The following is an 18,683-nucleotide window of genomic DNA, read 5'->3' as shown; positions in this document are numbered from 1 at the left end:
TGAGCCGAGATCGCGCCACTGCACTCCAGCCTGGGCGGCAGAGCGAGACTCCGTCTCAAAAAAAAAAAAAAAAGAAAAGAAAAGAAAAGAAAAGGCAGAAGTGAAATTCAATAGTCAGCCCAGCGCCACACCCCAGGCCTGGTAGTTGAAAAGATCGACCCCTGACCTAATCACTTAAGTTATCTATCGATCCCAGACACTGTATGAGGAAGCATTGTGTAACTCCCTGTTCGGTTCGGTTTTGATCACCAGTGCATGCAGCCCAGTCATGCAGCCCCTGCTTGCACAACGTATCAAGGCCCTTTCATGTGGACACCTTACAGTTGTAAGTCCTTAAAAGGCACAGCAATCTTGACTTTGGGGAGCTTGGATCTTGAGACACGATTCTACCAATGTTCCTAGCTGATTAAAGCCTCTTCCTTCCTAAAACTGGTGTCCGAGAGGTTTTGTCTGCGACCTGTCCTGCTACAGTAGTCCTAGCTACTCGGGGGCTGAGCGAGAGGATTGCTTGAACCCAAGAGTTCAAGACTGCCGTGAGCTATGATCAGGCGACTGCACTCCAGCCTGAACAACAGGCTCCATCTCTTAAAACAAATGTTTTTTGGCCGGGCTTGGTGGCTCATGCCTGTAATCTCAGCACTTTGGGAGGCCAAGGCGGGTGGATCACCTGAGGTTGGGAGTTCAGGACGAGCCTGACCAACATGGAGAAACCCCGTCTCTACTAAAAATTCAAAATTAGCCAGGCGTGGTGGCGCGTGCCGGTAATCCCAGCTTCTTGGGAGGCTGAAGCAGGAGAATCACTTGAACCCAACGGGAGGCGGAGGTTGTGGTGAGCTGAGCTCGCGTCCTTGCACTCCAGCCTGGGCGACAGAGCGAGACTCCGTCTCAAAATATATATATACATATATATTATTTTTAAAAAGGTGGATAATCTAAATAGACATTTCTCCAAAGATGAGATACAAAACCAACAATCCTGTAAAAAGATGCTCGGAGGCCGGGCGCGGAGGCTCCCGCCCGTCACCCCACCCGCCCGTCATCCCCAGCGCTTCGGGAGGCCGGGCGCGGAGGCTCCCGCCCGTCACCCCAGCACTCGGGAGGCCGGGCGCGGAGGCTCCCGCCCGTCACCCCAGCGCTTCGGAGGCCGGGTGTGGAGGCTCCCGCCCGTCATCCCACCCGCCCGTCACCCCAGCACTCGGGAGGCCGGGCGCGGAGGCTCCCGCCCGTCACCCCAGCGCTTCGGAGGCCGGGCGCGGAGGCTCCCGCCCGTCATCCCAGCGCTTTGGAGGCCGGGCGCGGAGGCTCCCGCCCGTCATCCCAGCGCTTTGGGAGGCCGGGCGCGGAGGCTCCCGCCCGTCATCCCAGCACTTTGGAGGCCGGGCGCGGAGGCTCCCGCCCGTCATCCCAGCACTTTGGAGGCCGGGCGCGGAGGCTCCCGCCCGTCATCCCAGCACTTTGGGAGGCCGGGCGCGGAGGCTCCCGCCCGTCATCCCAGCACTTTGGAGGCCGGGCGCGGAGGCTCCCGCCCGTCATCCCAGCGCTTTGGGAGGCCGGGCGCGGAGGCTCCCGCCCGTCATCCCAGCACTTTGGAGGCCGAGACGGGCGGATCACGAGGTCAGGAGATCGAGACCATCCTGGCTAACACGGTGAAACCCCGTCTCTACTAAAAAATACAAAAAACTAGCCGGGCGAGGTGGCGGGCCCCTGTAGTCCCAGCTACTCGGGAGGCTGAGGCAGGAGAATGGCGTGAACCCGGGAGGCGGAGCTTGCAGTGAGCTGAGATCCGGCCACTGCGCTCCAGCCTGGGTGACAGAGCGAGACTCCGTCTCAAAAAAAAAAAAAAAAAGAAAAGAAAATTTAAAGAATTTTCCCAGAATCAAACAGGTGCTAAATGCAGGAGCCGGATACCCATAAAGACCTTTCCCACCCAGAAGCCCGAAGCCCGAGCTCCAAGGCTATGCAGGGACTGCCCAGGTGGGAGGCAGCACCACCCAGCAGACACAGCTGCAAGCAGCGGTGGGGTTTACCCCATCCAGAAGCCACACTGCAAAAGAAAGTGACTTGGACCTTAATGATATACTTAATTCCAACTATTTCACCCAAAATACTGTCAACATAATATGCTAATGAGACGGTACACATCGCTCTTCTCATAGCAGGTGTGTGTGTCACATCCCCAGCACGTCTCCACTGGGAGAGCTGCCCAGCTCGTGGCTGCGTACAGGACAGAGCAAGGGTGATGGCTACAACGGCAGTGCGGCCTACTTGTGGCCGTGTGACCTTGGGCCGGTTACTCAACCTTTTTTTTTTTTTTTTGAATAGCAAATAGTTTATTAGTACGTGGTTTCCACAGGAGTAATAAATTCACATGTAAAGGAGACAATAATCCAGTCAAAAGAATAAATGCTTACTAATCATCAGAAAATCTGTGGCCATGAGGGCTGGCACGTAAAAATCCAAAACCACTCAGAGGCCAAATCTTAAAGAAGATTCGTCCTCTTATTAGTCCACATGGAACAGGTCCATAGTATCTAGAATCTGCGGAATTCTGTCGATTATCACCTTCTAACCAAACATGACCCATTGGCACCATAGGTCTGTTCTATAATTCATTCCATTTTTAGGGAAGTCGCAGGGCTTCCAGAAAAAAAAAATTAAAGCATGTCTCAAAGCATAGGTGGGTGATCCATGAATTCAGGAATCCTCGGGCCCCAAAGAACCCTGAAGACCCTCAGACAGGGTACTACCTAACCTTTGTGTACCTCAGTTTCGTCATCTGAAAAATGGACATAGCAGTACCTACTTCACAGAGGACTGACGAAAAGCAATGCTGGACACACAGCAAACACTCGCTCACTGCTGGCTGCTTGCTCCCAGTACCCTACAACCCACAGCTCAAAGCTGCCGATGCAAGAGGGCACTCTGGGGGGCACCCAGGCTCCCTGGCAACCTACAGCGGGCAGGCAAAGGCCAGCACTGGTCTACACAGCATTCCCACCCTCCCCTGCCGGGGACAGGGGAGTGGGGGAATGCCCTGGTCTACACAGCATTCCCCTACTCCCAGTGCTGGTCTACACAGCATTCTGCGTTCGCCCACTCCCAGCACTGGTCAACAACAGCATCTCCACCCTCCCCCGCCAGGGACAGGGAGGGGAGGCAGGCCGGCACTGGTCTACACAGCATTCCCCCCCTCCCACCACTGGTCTACACAGCATTCCCACCTCCCCGCTAGGACATGGAGGGAGAGAAGGGGCGGGGTGGGGTACATACCCTTTCCACCTGCTGCCTTCGGCCTTCTCCTGCCCCTTCTGGCTCTGCCGTGGCTTAGCTGCCTCCTGGCTGTTCTTCTCTTTCCCCCTGGACACCCCAGCATCCTCCTTCCACTGGCTCCTCCTTCCACTTCTCTCTGCTTCCAGCCGGCTTCCAGCTGCCCTGAGCTTTCTCTTCTTGGGGCTTCTTCACCAGGCCCCCCACCTCCCAGTCGCCCTTCGCCCCAGGGCAATGGCGAGGTCCCGCCGCTGGCTGTGGCACCCCGTCCAGCTCACTCCCACACTGCACTTGTCTGTCTTCCCCCAGGTCCTGAGCTTTTAACTTTCGTTTATTTGGTTTTCAAGTCCCTTCTTCCCCAGCTTTGTCTGTCTTCCTCTTCTTTTCTTTTCTGGAAACCAAGGCCTCTTGTCCCACTTTTGTACCTAATTTGTCACTTTCTTCTTTGTTTTTCCCACCCACACTTCTTTTCCCTCCTCGTCCTCGTTCTGTGCTTGTCTCCTGGCCCATAACTCTCCTTTCTCCTCAGTGTGGCCCTGCCTCATCCTCCGTGCTAGGGTGAGCACCGTGCCCCCGCTGTGCACCTGCTCCTAGCCATGCTCCGCCCCTCTCCCGTGGGGGCCGCTCTGTCCATCCCCACCGGCCAGAGCACGCTCCTCCCCAGCTCCCACTGCGGCCCCTGCCCTCTTCTGCTCTTCACAGCTGAGGGTCTCAGGCTTGCCTCTCCCATCCCCACCACCCCCTTCTCGTGCTGCCGCCCCAGTGCATCTCCCGACACGTTTGTCCTGAAACCCTTTCTCCCCTTTCTCTTCACATATTCTTTATTTTTTCTCGGTTTGTGCCTCTCTTCTGCACAGCCCTTGCCCCAGCCAGTGTCTGCGAGCTCACAGTCCAGGTCCTCTTCCAGGTCCCCCTTCCGGCTGGGCACCGCCTGCAGGGCCGTGTCCTTCTGTCCCTTCTCCTGGGTGTCAGGACCCCCGGGCACGTCCACCAGGGGCCATCTTCATCTCGTCTGCAGGACCTCCGTGTGGCCTTGGGACCTTGCCCAGAACAGAGAGCACACACCATGAGAGAGGCCACAGGGCCACAAACACACCTGCCCAGAGATGCCAGAGGAGGAGGGAAGGTTCACCTGCCCCACCCAGCAACGACTGCTCTCTATGGGCCTAACAGATGCTTTTAACTGAGCTTTGGGAAACGGCTTCTTTCTCTCAGCCTTTGTGGCCTCTGGCAGGAGCAGAAACCAAGGGCAGTGAACAAAGGGGTCGGGGTGAGCTTGGGGCTGCTCCCAACTCCGGAACAGGTGCAGGCCACACCAGACCACGCTGCCAGCGTCCACCCTGGCCCAGGCACAAAACACCAAAAAGGGAAGGTCACAGAGCCACCGCGGAAGGTCCCGACCCCACTGTCCCATCCACTGCTAACTTCTTCTTTTTCTTTCTTCTTCTTTTACTATTATTATTAATTATTATTATTATTATTATCATCATCATCATCATTAGAGACAGAGTCTCGCTCTGTGACCCAGGCTGGAGTGCAGTGACGCGATCTCGGCTCACCACAACCTCTGCCTCCCAGGTTTAAGCGATTCTCCCGCCTCAGTATCCCGACCACCACACCCGGCTAATTTTGTATTTTTAGTAGAGACGAGATTTCACCGTTTTGGACAGGCTGGTCTCAAACTCCTGACCTGGTGACCCACCCACCTCCACCTCCCAAAGTGCTAGGATTACAGGCGTGAGCCACCGCGCCCGGCCTGCTAACTTATTTCACGATAAAATCTTAGAAGAAAATCAGACACTAAGTTCATTCATTGTTTTCTCATATCTGCAAGAATCAGCATCGCCAGGCGTGACTGCCTGTGAAGCTGCTCATCAGAATCACGTTCACTGTTTATTTCCTATTGAGGACGCCTACTTGGCCTTTTTTGGGGGTGGCTTTTCATGGTTATTAGTCTTCACTGGCTTGGTGATCTGTGCAAATCTAGAACACAAATTTATACATAAATATGCAACTCTGCAGCTCATTTAGGGTTGCCATTTTAACAACAGAGAGTCAAAACAACCTCATGGAAGCCTCCCATGCTTTTAATGACCCTTTTCTCATTTTTAAAAAGTACACCTCACAAAGCTGCTGGTAACCTATATGCTGGGACATCGAGGAGCCTCTGAGCACACCACTGGCTGGTGGTAGAAGTCCCCACCCCAGGCCAGAAGCTGCGAGCACATCTCAGGCACTTCCCGGCCCCGGGGAAGAGTGGGCGGGCAGTAAAAGGCAGCTCCTGGGTCCCCTCCAGGCCCATCTCTGTCCCCACCAACACCACAGCAGTTCAGAAATCATCAATTTGGAAAAACCGTCCTTCAAAAGTAACTTTTGAAGAAGAAGTGTGAAAAAATATATTCAGAAACAAAACTCACACTGAACAGAGAGAGGAAAACACACTTCGCTGAAGTGGGAACGGCACGGGACCCACCTCAGGCTGCACGCTGGGTCAGGGGTGCTGTCCCCAGGAACCCCAAGGAGGTTATGGGGGCACCAGGCACCCCGCTCTGAACCTGCCCACTCATCGGCTGACTGCCCACCTTGCCCGCACCTCACACTACAGCTGCTGTCACTCCAACATCTGACCATCACAACACACACCCACATCAGTGCAGACTGGAGACACAGTGAAATGTGCGTCTTGCAAGGAAAAACCTGTGAGATTTCTGAAAATCCTGTTAGAGCCCTACTGAGGCAGAGGCCTGGGCCAGTAGAGAAGGGTGAGAGGAGGCCGTCATAACACAGCTGGAAAGCAGGATTAATAGATGGATTCCACGTGGAATCCAGGCCCTCAAGGATGGGGCCCTCAAAGATGACACCAAGGTCTCTGCCTGAGAAGACAGAAGGAGCCGCTTCACTGAAACGAGAGGACTAGGGAGGGAAGGGCGGCCGATACCCATGCTCCTCTCGGGATGCTCTGACTGCAGAGGCAGGAGAGGGGAGGGGGAGGGGGAGGGGATGGGGGAGGGGAGGGGAGGAGGGTGAGGAGATGGGGAAGGGGAGGGGGAGGGGAGGGGATGCGGAGGGGGAGGGGAGGGGATGGGGAGGGGAGGGGATGCGGAGGGGGAGGGGAGGGGATGCGGAGGGGGAGGGGAGGGGATGCGGAGGGGGAGGGGACGGGATGTGGAAGGGGAGGGGAAGGGGAGGGGGAAGGGGAGGGGGAAGGGAGGGGAGGAGGGGGAGGGGGGGTGAGGGGAGGGGAAGGGGAGGGGAGGAGGGGGAGGGGCTGGGGAAGGGGAGGGGAGGAGGGGGAGGGGATGGGGAAGGCGAGGGGAGGAGGGGGAGGGGATGGGGAAGGCGAGGGGAGGAGGGGGAGGGGATGGGGAAGGCGAGGGGAGGAGGGGGAGGGGAGGAGGAGCCGCGACCTCAGCTGAGCAAGGTGAGCAACAGTGAACGAGGCCAAGCAGGAGACAGAATGGATGGGCGCCACGTGAGGAGCATGCCCAGCACCTGGAGAGCTGCTGTGGTCATAGGCATGATTTCATCACAGCCATAGTCATCAGCACAGGCTCCAGTCTGGGGTGGAAAAATCGGAAAGAAGGAAACGTTAAAGCTTTAAGTAATGTGAGACCCAGGGGCCATGTTAAAAGGTAACTCATTCTCTACCTCATCCCAACTCAATGACACGATTCTGGCTCCAACTGGGACAGCACAGGGACTTGTAAAAAGGGTACCTGTTATGGCCGGGCGCGGCGGCTCACACCTGTAATCCCAGCACTTTGGGAGGCCGAGGCGGGCGGATCACGAGGTCAGGAGGTCGAGACCATCCTGGCTAACACGGTGAAACCCCGTCTCTACTAAAAATACAAAAAATTAGCCAGGCGTGGTGGCGGGCGCCTGTAGTCCCAGCTATTCGGGAGGCTGAGGCGGGAGAATGGCGTGAGCCCCGGAGGCGGAGCTTGCAGTGAGCCAAGATTGCACCACTGCACTCCGGCCTGGGTGACAGAGCGAGACTCCGTCTCAAAAAACAAAAAAGGTACCCGTGGGAGACTCCCCATAGACAGGTCCCAATTCCCAAACACAGACACGCACCACACTGCAGGCACCAGCCAGTCCTTCCCGAGGAGTTTACCCTTACTAGGCAGAGCCACGCACTGAGAGGCAGAGCCCACAAGCCCACTGGCAGCCAAGGTCACCCCCATGCCTGACCTGGCAGAGCCCTGCTGGAGGCAGGTCCACAGGGCATCCCTGGTGGCGGAAAAGTCTGAACCAGCACTGGGCACAGGAGCCCAGCAATGCCAGCCCGAGGCGTCTGCTGGTCTCTGGAGGACACAGTTGCAAACTCTACACAGACAGAGAGAAGCAGGCTGGCCCCTCCAGCTCTGCTGCCATGCGCGGCTAGGAGGTGTCACTCACACCCCACGTGGAACAGGGCCTCTCGGGCTATACTCCCACACCTCTGGCTGGCACTTCAGCAGAGTTTTTCACTGTTTTAAATTAAAATACAGATAAAGCTTGCATTAATTTAGTAGCAAAGTTTAGCACCAACTCAGGGCTTTCATAAAATATATAAGAATACATTACATAGTACCAGAACACAGAGAAGAAATAAAGTAATTCACACCTAAACTATACTGATAAAGTCAGTCATCAGTAAAATGGCAAAATCCAAATCATCAACACTTTTTCTAAATTAAAGTCCCACAAAGCATTTATTATTGCATTGCTTTTCAAACAAACCGTTATCTAACAACCCATTGGTAATGAGGTAGACTCGGGGGGGGGGTCTGATTCTGCCCAGTCAGCATGTCAGCAGGAAACATCTGCAGAAAGTCATAACCAAGGAGATGCTGGGGGCAGGGGTGATGGTCAAGTGGGTGTGGACACATCTGATCTGTCTTCTGAGGGTGGCAGTGGCTTTGCAGAGGGACAATTCTGCCAAAACTCATCCAATGATCACTGTCAATGAGTACAACTTATCACGTGGAGATAGCGTGTCTGTAAAGTTCACTTCTTACAAAGTGCTCCCGCGTTATTACTCTAGAGCCCAGGAGAATGGGCAGCTCTTCAGGCTCTCAGCCAAGGCTTTGTTTCACCTCCAGAACAGCTTCAAAGGCAATGCCAGGCCTCCTGAAGCTCCGGAGTGAGGGGGAAATGCCAGGTTCCTAAGTATGAGGCTGCTCCCAATTCCTCACAGGCAATGCAGGACAGAAAACCCAGAGGGGTTATCTTCATGGAGCACCTTCACCACCCAGCTAATGGGATACTGAGACACCCAGAAACTTGGTTCTTGGACCAGGTACTGCCCCTCAAATTTGCTTTCCCTTGCCAAGATCCCACAAAATGATTTTTTTAAAAAGATTTATTTTAAACAAACAAAGCAGCACCAGAGAAAAAGAAAGGGGGCTGTGCTGGGTGTGGCAGCATGCTTGTAGACCCAGCTACTCGGGAGGCTGAAGTGGGAGGATCACCAGAGCCCAGGAATTGGAAGCCAGCCTGGGCAACATGGCAAGACATCTCTAAAAAAGAGAAAAAGAGGGCCGGGCGCGGTGGCTCAAGCCTGTAATCCCAGCACTTTGGGAGGCCGGGCGGATCACAAGGTCAGGAGATCGAGACCATCCTGCTAACACGGTGAAACCCCGTCTCTACTAAAAAAATACAAAAAACTAGCCGGGCGCGGTGGCGGGCGCCTGTAGTCCCAGCTACTCGGGAGGCTGACGCAGGAGAATGGCGTAAACCCGGGAGGCGGAGCTTGCAGTGAGCCAAGATCCGGCCACTGCACTCCAGCCCGGGCAACAGAGAGAGACTCCGTCTCAAAAAAATAAAAAAAATAAAAAAAAAAAAAGAACACAAATGTATCTGGCTCACCAGGGGCTGGGAAGGCCAAGATCAAGAAGCTGCATCTGGCAAGGACCTTCTTGCTGCACTACCCCAGCAGCAGCAGATGAACCAGCACACGCAGCAGAGTGGGGACACTGAGCAAACTCACGATTTTGATCAGGAACCAACTCCCATGGCAAGAAATCTACTCTCAAGATAACAACATTGTCTATTCATGAGGGTAGAGCCAAATCACCTTTCAAAAGCCTCACTTCCTCTTTTTTTTTTTTTTTTTGAGAGATGGAGTCTTGCTGTGTTGCCCAGGCTGGAGTGCAGTGGTGCAATCTTGGCTCACTGCAACCTCCGCCTCCCAGGTTCAAGCGATTCTCCTGCCTCAGCCTCCCAAGCAGCTGGGATTACAGGCGTGAGCCACCGTACCCGGCTAATTTTTGTACTTTTTAGGAGAGATGGGGTTTCACTATATGTTGGCCAGGCTGGTCTCGAATTCCTGACCTCAAGTGATCCACCCGCCTTGGCCTCCCAAAGTGCTAGAATTATAGGCCTGCCTGGCCAGGCCTCAACTCTTAAAAGTAGTTACTATGGCCAGGCACAGTGGCTCAAACCTGTAATCCCAGCACTTTGGGAGGCCGAGACGGGCAGATCACGAGGTCAGGAGATTGAGACCATCCTGGCTAACACGGTGAAACCCCGTCTGTACTAAAAAATACAAAAAACTAGCCGGGAGAGGTGGCGGGCGCCTGTAGTCCCAGCTACTCGGAAGGCTGAGGCAGGAGAATGGCGTAAACCCAGGAGGCAGAGCTTGCAGTGAGCTGAGATCCGGCCACTGCACTCCAGCCTGGGCTACAGAGCGAGACTCCAGACTCCGTCTCAAAAAAAAAAAAAAAAAAAAAAAAAAAAAGTAGTTACTATTTAATATTAAGTACTACAAATGGCAACTAAATTGCAACATGAGTTTGAGAAGGAACACTGAAACCACATCAGGCAGCCAGCCAGCGGGGAAGAATTCAAACAATCCAGGAAGTTTATAAAGCACAATGGGAGAGAGGGCAGAGCCACCCTCAGTCCGAGGTGGGCTGTGCAGGACCACCGCTTCCAGCCCCGCAGCAGGCCAGGCCTCAAAGCTCAGGCACCGAGGTGAGGACAGGTGCCCGGAGCTCAGCAAGCTCCTCTGTGATGCAGCCACAGCAGCCAGGGGTCCCCCCACGCTGAGGAGGGTGAGGGGTGGCGGCTGCTATGGAGGGTGCCCAGGAGACGTGGAGCCTGGCCAGGGCCTCTGCATCCCACAGCAGCCTTGCAAGCCAGTGGGGACCTCCACCCAGGGCCTCCGTCTGTGCTAAGAGTGGAGTTCCTGGAGTTGGAAAGTCCTGCCCCCTAAACCCTACCACCCTGGAGAGGCCCCAGTCAGGACAAAGCCCACTGGTAAACCCAGGCCCACCCCATCCAGAGACACTCCCACCAGCTCCCTGCTCCAAAGTCCGTCAGTCCTTGTCACAAATAGTGAGCAGCAGACATGTGAGAAAATCACAAGAAAATGTCCACACAGAGGATGGCACGAGGGGTGGTAAGGCCATGAGACCACTTGGGGCAACAAGAGAACTGACAGAAGACCCAGTCGTGGCTTTGAGAGGGCCCAGGACCTCATGTGGCCCTTCTGTCCCACACTCACCTGACAGACACCCCCCGCTGACCTCCCCAACTCTGTAGCCTGTTAATCCTGCCATGTAAAGGGGTGCCCTGCAGGGGTGTGGCAGGAGGGTCCTAAGAAGACCGGTACATTCAGCCTGTGTCACTCCTGTACTCACTGACAGCTGGGGGGTGCGGCTGGGGCCCTCCAGGCAGCCTGATCTAACCCCATGCGCCGCTGAAAAGCAGTTTCCCCCAGGTGGGGACAGAGGGAGAGTCAGCGACGGGACTGGCGCTGCTGGCCGTGAGGATGAAGGGCCAAATGGCAGGGTGCGGAGAAGGGACCCTAGCTGACAGCCAGCAAGAAAATGGCCCTCGGTCCCACCGCGGCAGGGACTGGCCCAACCCCCAGGAGCCTGGTGCCTCAAGGCGGGAGCCCAGCCTGGCCAGCGCACCCCAACTCACCCTAAGCTGAGAATCCTGCCCAACCCACGAGACCATCTGACCTACAGAACTGTGAGCTACGACCAGGTGCTGCTTAACGCCTGCACACAACGCTGTGGCTGGCTTAGAGGGCAGAACCGCGGTCTCCAGGGCAGCAGCCAAATCACCGGAGGAGCCTTTCCTCAGGAGGCAGGTTCTCAGCTCCTCACCACAGAACTACCCACCAGAGGCCAACAGGCGGGCCAGGAGCCTCTTCTGTTTAATGTTTCATCAGGGAAAATCTCAAGCACACACACACAGAGAGAGAACGGCCTATGAAAACCCATTATACGAACTGAACTTTTCCTACAACACCCAACCAAATCAGACTCGAGGGACCCAGGAAAAGCTCTCAGGCACACGGCACCTGCTCCCAGAGCCCCCCACCGCTGCCCGCCCCGCCTCCGCTCCCCGCCCCCCCTCCGCTCCCCGCCCCCTCCGCTCCCCGCCCCACCTCCACCGCAAGTCTAGCTGCTGAAATGACCTGCTGCAACCTTACGACCAGGTGCACCTAATGGCTGCTGGAACAACCTACCTGACCCAAAGACTAGGTTCACCTATTGTGTCTTTCACCAATCTGAGCGTGCCAGCTCCCCAAAACTTCACCCGTGCCAATGTGTTTTCTTTCAAAACAACAGGTAACATTTCTCTTTCCAGTAAACCCCCAGCATGCTCTTTGTTCTTGGGACCAAAGACCACCCTGTACACCTTTTCTTTTTTTTGAGATGGAGTCTTGCTCTGTCACCCAGGTTGGAGTGCAGTGGCGCGATCTCAGCTCACTGCAACCTCTGCCTCATGGGTTCAAGTCATTCTCCTGCCTCAGCCTCCCGAGTAGCTGGGATTACAGGTGCCCACCATCACGCCCAGCTAATTTTTGTATTTTTAGTAGAGACGGGGTTTCACCATGTTGGCCAGGCTGGTCTCAAACTCCTGACCTCAAGTGATCCACCCGCCTCGGCCTCCCACACAGTGCTGGGATGACAGGCGGGAGCCACCGCGCTGGGCCTCATCTGTTTTCATTTGAGTTTGACAAGTATTAATAAACTCCCACAACCCCATGACACCAATTCAAAGCTTATCAGCTCACATCCCATCTCCTTCCACTGAGTGCCCACCCTCTTCTCTTCCCAGCGGGTTATTCTGAAGCAACTCCAAGACCGCTTCACCCACAGACATTTCCAGTTACGTCCAAAGATGCAAACCCTTCTTTCAAAGACCACAACCACGTGCCCAGCTCGGCAGCACGTACGCTGAAAGTGGAGCAATACAGAGAGGTTTCGCATGGCCCCTGTGCAAGGATGACAGGCAAATCCATGACGCTCTCCACAAAAACAATTAAAGAACACAACCACTATACACCATCACTCTTTCTTTCTTTTCTTTTATTATTTTAAGACGGAGTCTCATTCTGTCACACAGGTTGGAGTTCAGTGGCACGATCTCGGCTCACTGCAACCTCCGTCTCCCGGGTTCAAGCGATTCTCCTGCCTCAGACTCCTGAGTAGCTGGGATTATAGGCTCCCGCCACTGTGCCCGGCTAATTTTTGTATTCTTAGTAGAGATGGGTTTTCGCCATGTTGGCCAGGCTGGTCTCGAACTCCTGACCTCAAGTGATCCGCCCGCCTCGGCCTCCCAAAGTGCTGGAATTACAGGTGTTAGCCACTGCGCCCGGTCCACTATTACACTTTAAAAAACAAATTCCTTATTATCAGATATCCACGGAGTGCTCAAATTCCCTAATTGTCTCATCATTTAAAAAATCTTTCTGTAAATCAGAATTGAAACAAAGTCCAATGCATTTGAATAGACTTTTTGGTTCTCTTTTTATTTTTAATGTATTCTACTTCAATTTAAATTTTTAGAAAACTTACTATACTATTCTGGAAAATTTCAAGCATATGCAGTAGAATTATAAGCACTCCCCACTGACAGAGACTGTCCTCGACCACACTTGAGTCTGGCCCCTGGGTCCTCCTCTTCGACCAGGCCCTGACCTTGGCTTAGTCCTTGACCTGCTTAGTCCAGTTTCAGCAAGACTCCTGCTGGTCGCTTCAGTGAAAACCCCCACCCTTGGTATCTGATCTTCAACATCGGGTCAAACTCCTCCCTCAGCCTCTACAGCTCATCACCCTAGCCTGCCAAAGAACCCCTACCCCTGATGTCTCCTGATGGTAACTTTCCAACTCTGCTTCTTGGCTAAACATCCCCACACGTCTTTGTTGTATTTGGAGTTGAGCTCAACCTCTCTCCCCTACTGCAAAACCCCATTACAGCGGCCTCTCCTGGAAAAGTCTGCCTTACCATCTTTAACAAGCATCATAAAAACTTTTTCTTGGCTGAGCACGGTGGCTCAGGCCTGTAAACCCAGCACTTTGGGAGGCCAAGGTGGGTGGATCCCTTGAGGTCAGGAATTCGAGACCTGCCCAGCCAACACGGCGAAACCCCGTCTCTACTAAAAATACAAAGATTGGCCAGACAGTAGTGGCGCGTGCCTGTAATCCCAGCTTCTCGGGAGGCTGAGACAAAGGCAGGAGAATCACTTGAGCCTGGAAAGCAGAGCTTGTGGTGAGCCAAGATCGTGCCACTGTACTCCAATCTGGGGGACAGAGTGAGAGTGAGACCCTGTCTAAAAAAAAGTGAAAGAAAAGAAAAGGAAAACAATTCCATTTACAATAGCATCAAAAAAAATACTGAGCAATAAATTTAACAAAAGAAATATAAAGCTTATACTGTGAAAACTATAAAACATTGCCAGAAGAAATTAAAGACACCCTAAATAAGTGAACAGCTATCCTGTATTCATGGACTGGATGACTTCATATGGTTAAGACAGCAATACTCGGCCAGGGGTAGTGGCTCATGCCTGTGATCCCAGCACTTTGGGAGGCCAAGGCAGGTGGATCACCTGAGGTTGGGAGTTCAAGACCAGCCTGACCAACATGGAGAAACACCCTCTCTACTAAAAATACAAAATTAGCTGAGTATGGGGGCACATGCTGTAATCCCAGCTACTCAGGAGGCTGAGGCAAGAGAATCGCTTGAACCCAGGAGGTGGAGGTTGTGGTGACCCGAGATTGTGCCACTGCACTCCAGCCTGGGCAACAAGAGTGAAACTCCGTCTCTAAATAAATAAATAAATAAATAACAGCAATACTCTTCACACGGATCGAAAAACTCAATGCAATCCCCATCAAAATTCCAAATGGTGTTTTTGCAGAAATTGACAGCCTGATCCCAAAATTCACAGGGAAACACAAAGAACCCAGTTAGAGGAATCACACGTCCCGATTTCAAAACTTCAGGGCCACAGAGATGAAGACAGTCAGGCACCGACTTCTGAGGGGCACTGTCAGAAGGACGCGCACAGAGACCGGTGGGTCCACTCAGAGTCGGGAAATAAACCCACACACCTGTGGTCAACTGATTTCAACAAGGATGTCAGACCACTCAACAGGGAGAGAACAGTCTTTTCAACAAGGGGTGCTGACTATCCACATGCATAGAACGAAGTTAGACCTCTTCCTCACATCGAATGCAAACATTAAGTCAAAGTGAATCAAAGACCTAAATGTAAGAGTCAAAGCTATAAAACTCTTAGAAAAACACATAGGTACAAATCTTTATGACCCTGAATTCGATCATGGTTTTTGGGTTAGTTGGTTCGTTTAGGCTGGGTCTCACTCTGTCACACAGGCTGCAGTAAAGTGGCACAATCACAGTTCACTGCAGCCTTGAATTCCTGGGCTCCAGCAATCCTTCCACCTCAGCTTACCACAGCTGGGACTACATATGTTCACCACAGTGCCCAGCTGATTTTTAAATTTTTCGTCGAGTCGCAGTTTCACGTCAATGCCCAGCCTGCTCTCAATCTCCCAGCCTCAAGTGATCCTCCTGCCTCAGCCTCCCAAAGTGCTGGGATCATAGGCAGATAACGGTTTTTAAAAACACCCACACGCAAAGCACAAACAACCCAAGATAAAACACATACATTGAACTCAGGTAAAAGAGATCAACCGAAAACTTTTGTGCTTCAAAAGACACCATCAAGAAAGCAAAAAGACAATCCACAGATAAGGGTCTGGTGTCTGGAATATACAAAAAAAACTCCTACAACTCAACAATAAAAAATAAATAATCCAACCAAAACCAGGTAAAGGGCTAGGTGAGGTGGCTTGCACATGTAATCTCAGTACTTCGAGAAGCCAAAGTGGGAGGATCACTTGAGCCCACAAGTTTGAGATGAGCCTGGGCAAGATGGGGAGACCCCATCTCTACAAAAAATTTAAAAATTAGCTAGGCGTGGTGACGCACACCTGTATTCCCAGCTACTCAGGAGGCTGAAGTGGGAGGGTGGCTTGAGCCCAGGAAGTCGAGGCTGCAGCAAGCTATGATGGTGTCACTGCACTCCAGCCTGGGCAACAAAGCGAGACCCTGTCTCTTTAAAAAAAAAAAAAAAAAAAAAAAAAGGTAAAGAGTGTAAATAAACATTTCTCCAAAGATGAGATACAAATGGCCAGTAAACACATGAAAAGTAGTATCACTAATCACTAGGGAAATGCAAATCAAATCCACAGGGAGTTACAGTGAGTTACCACTTTACATCCACCAGAATGGCCATAATGAAAAAGACAGAAAATAAGTGTTGGCAAGAATGTGTAGAAACTGGACTCCTTGTACAACGCTGCTGGGAATGTAAAATGGTAATGCTGCTTTAAGAAAGGTTGTTGGGGCCGGGCACGGTGGCTCATGCCTGTCCCAACACTTTGGGATCACTTGAGGTCAGGAGTTCGAGACCAGCCTGGCCAACATGGTGAAACCCTGTCTCTACTAAAAATACAAAAATTAGCCAGGCATGGTGGCAGGTGCCTGTAATCCCAGTTACTTGGGAGGCTGAGGCAGGAGGATCGTTTGAACCCAGGAGGCAGAGGTTGCAGTGAGCCGAGATCGCACCACTGCACTCCAGCCTGGGAGACAGAGAGAGACTCCATCTCAAAAAAAACAGTCTGTTGGTTCTTCAATAAATTCAACATGAAATGACCACAGGAGCCAGAAATTCCACTTCTAGTTATGTACCCAAAAGCACTGCAAAGAGGTATTCAGACAAATACTTACAAAGAAATACTCGTAGCAGCATCATTCACAATAGCCCAACGGTAGGAACAACCCAAATGTACATCAACAGACAAACGGATCAACGAACCCCAGATATACACGCAGCAGGGCATTTCCAGCTGTGAAGGGGAATGAAGTGTTAACACAGCACAGTGTGAATGGATGTTGAAAACACTTGACATAAAAGAAGCCAGGCACAAAAGGAAAAATACTGTAGGATTCTGTTTACAGGAAATGTCCAGAATAAGCAAATCTATGGAAATAGAAAGTAGATTAGTGGTTGCCAGGGGCTGGGGGAACGGAGAATGGGAACATTAAAATAAAAACTTCAGGCCGGGCGCGGTGGCTCAAGCCTGTAATCCCAGCACTTTGGGAGGCCGAGGCAGGCGGATCACGAGGTCAGGAGATCGAGACCATCCTGGCTAACATGGTGAAACCCCATCTCTACTAAAAAATACAAAAAACTAGCCAGGCGAGGTGGCAGGCGCCTGTAGTCCCAGCTACTCGGGAGGCTGAGGCAGGAGAATGGCGTCAACCCAGGAGGCAGAGGTTGCAGTGAGCTGAGATCCGGCCACTGCACTCCAGCCCGGGCCACAGAGCGAGACTCTGTCTCAAAAAAAATAATAATAAAAATAAAAAAATAAAATAAATAAAAACTTCAGACAAATTACATTTAACAAAGTTTGAGCAAAGAATCATCTGAGAATTGGGCAGTTCCCAGAACCAGAACAGCTCCAGAGCGAGTCCAGGGCTGCTGTGTGGTCAAACCACACTTATGGACAGAAAAATAAAAAGTGACAAAAAATGAAAAAGACAAAAAAAAAAAAAAGAGAGAGAAGAAAAAAAGGAAAGTGACGGACAGGAAACAGCCATGCAATTTTGTGAAGTTGCGGCAACATTGAACGCTTGGCATATTTCACCATAAAAGTCTCCATTTCTGCCTTCATTTGAACAGATTCAGCAACCTGGGAGACGTGGCCTGTGCACTGCCTGCCTAGTCATGATTACATTCCCAGCTCACGGCCGGGATGGCAGGAGAGCGCCGAAGCGGCACGTGGCAGACACAACCAGGGATAGCCCAGCTCCTCAGCAGAGGGCAGGTACTGGAAATCAGCAAACACAATCTGACAGGACACAGAGCAAACACCACATTAAACAGCTTCTGCGTTCCAAGGCCAGGTGCTTAGTTCATCCATGGAAACCTTATTTAAAACGACACAATTAACTCAAACTGACTCATCCTACCTTAGATTCTACTCGCTGTGAATGGATGCACACAGCCTGCCATCAAGCCATGGATGTACCACATTTCTCAAAAGCAAAACCTAATCATTTTTCCATCAGGCTTTTTTCTTTGTTCTGCTGGACACAGAAAGCTATTTACATGATTATCGGACACAAGAAAGCAGCAGAGAAGAGAGCGGAGGGAGAGAGAGGTGAGTGAGGACTGCAGGCCTAATGCTTTTCAACTTTCTTTTGGCTCTAATCTTTGAAAAAGATGTGGTCACACTGATTGTTACCACACTAACCATCTGACAAGATCATTTATCTAAAACAAAAACAAACAGGAAGGGCCCCTGGCACATGAGGGAGATGCCAGACCCCCTTGTTACACCTGGGCCCCGACACGAATGTGCAAGAGCCAGATTTCTGTACCTGTCAGAGGCGGCTCGCGTTACCAACCGGCTCCGCAGTCCTGTGGATTCCTAACTCCGCTCAAGCGGAAACAAAGACTGGAAAAAGAACAGGAGGCAGGTCCCAAATCCACTGCAAAGGCCAGGCTCCCAGGACGAAAGCTGATCTCACCCTGTGCCCTTGCTCCCCCCATCCCCTCACTCCCCCATTTCACCTCACTCTACAAAGAAAAGGGATAAAGAGAACAAATCTCACCCGACAATAAGATTGACCCGCCCTGGATTTTCTTTTGAAATGGAGAATTTATTTTCTTCTCTCAAGCACTGCTATAAGTCACAAGAGAACAGGATTACACTGAGGACATTTCCATATCATAATAAACAGAACTTCTGTGAAAACGCTAGGATGAACCCCACCACGGCATCTTGCACTATGGGAGGCCGAGGCGGGTGGATCACAAGGTCAGGAGTTCAAGACCAGCCTGGCCAACATAGTGAAACCCCATCTCTACTAAAATACTAAAACTAGCCGGTCATGGTGGCGTGCACCTGTAGTCCCAGATACTCGGGAGGCTGAGGCAGGAGAATAGATTGAACCCAGGAGGCAGAAGTTGTGGTGAGCTTAGACTGTGCCACTGAACTCCAGCCTGGGCAACAGAGTGAGACTCCATCTCAAAAAAAAAAAAAAAAAAAAAAAAAAAAAAAAAGGCCGGGCGTGGTGGCTCATGCCTGTAATACCAG

The 18,683-nt window shown here is 52.2% G+C and overlaps 1 long non-coding RNA gene and 1 other non-coding gene across 2 annotated transcripts; one reads left to right on the top strand and one right to left on the bottom strand.

The window, feature by feature from the left end:
- Window positions 1-4,171: 4,171 nt before the first annotated feature.
- LOC115894281 lies at window positions 4,172-18,254 on the bottom strand. Its single transcript, XR_004054363.1, has 3 exons — window positions 18,199-18,254; window positions 17,965-18,041; window positions 4,172-4,307 (listed from the first exon to the last, which is right to left on the bottom strand). It is a non-coding gene; the product is annotated as an uncharacterized LOC115894281 (long non-coding RNA).
- On the top strand, window positions 12,423-12,529 carry LOC115894409. The gene has a single exon (XR_004054532.1). It is a non-coding gene; the product is annotated as a U6 spliceosomal RNA (small nuclear RNA).
- Window positions 18,255-18,683: the final 429 nt, after the last annotated feature.

This window comes from Rhinopithecus roxellana, chromosome 17 (genome assembly GCF_007565055.1).
Source record: "Rhinopithecus roxellana isolate Shanxi Qingling chromosome 17, ASM756505v1, whole genome shotgun sequence".
NCBI lineage: Eukaryota > Metazoa > Chordata > Mammalia > Primates > Cercopithecidae > Rhinopithecus > Rhinopithecus roxellana.
The sequence above is the reverse complement of the archived record's forward strand: the minus strand, read 5'-3'. Positions and strand labels throughout refer to the sequence as shown.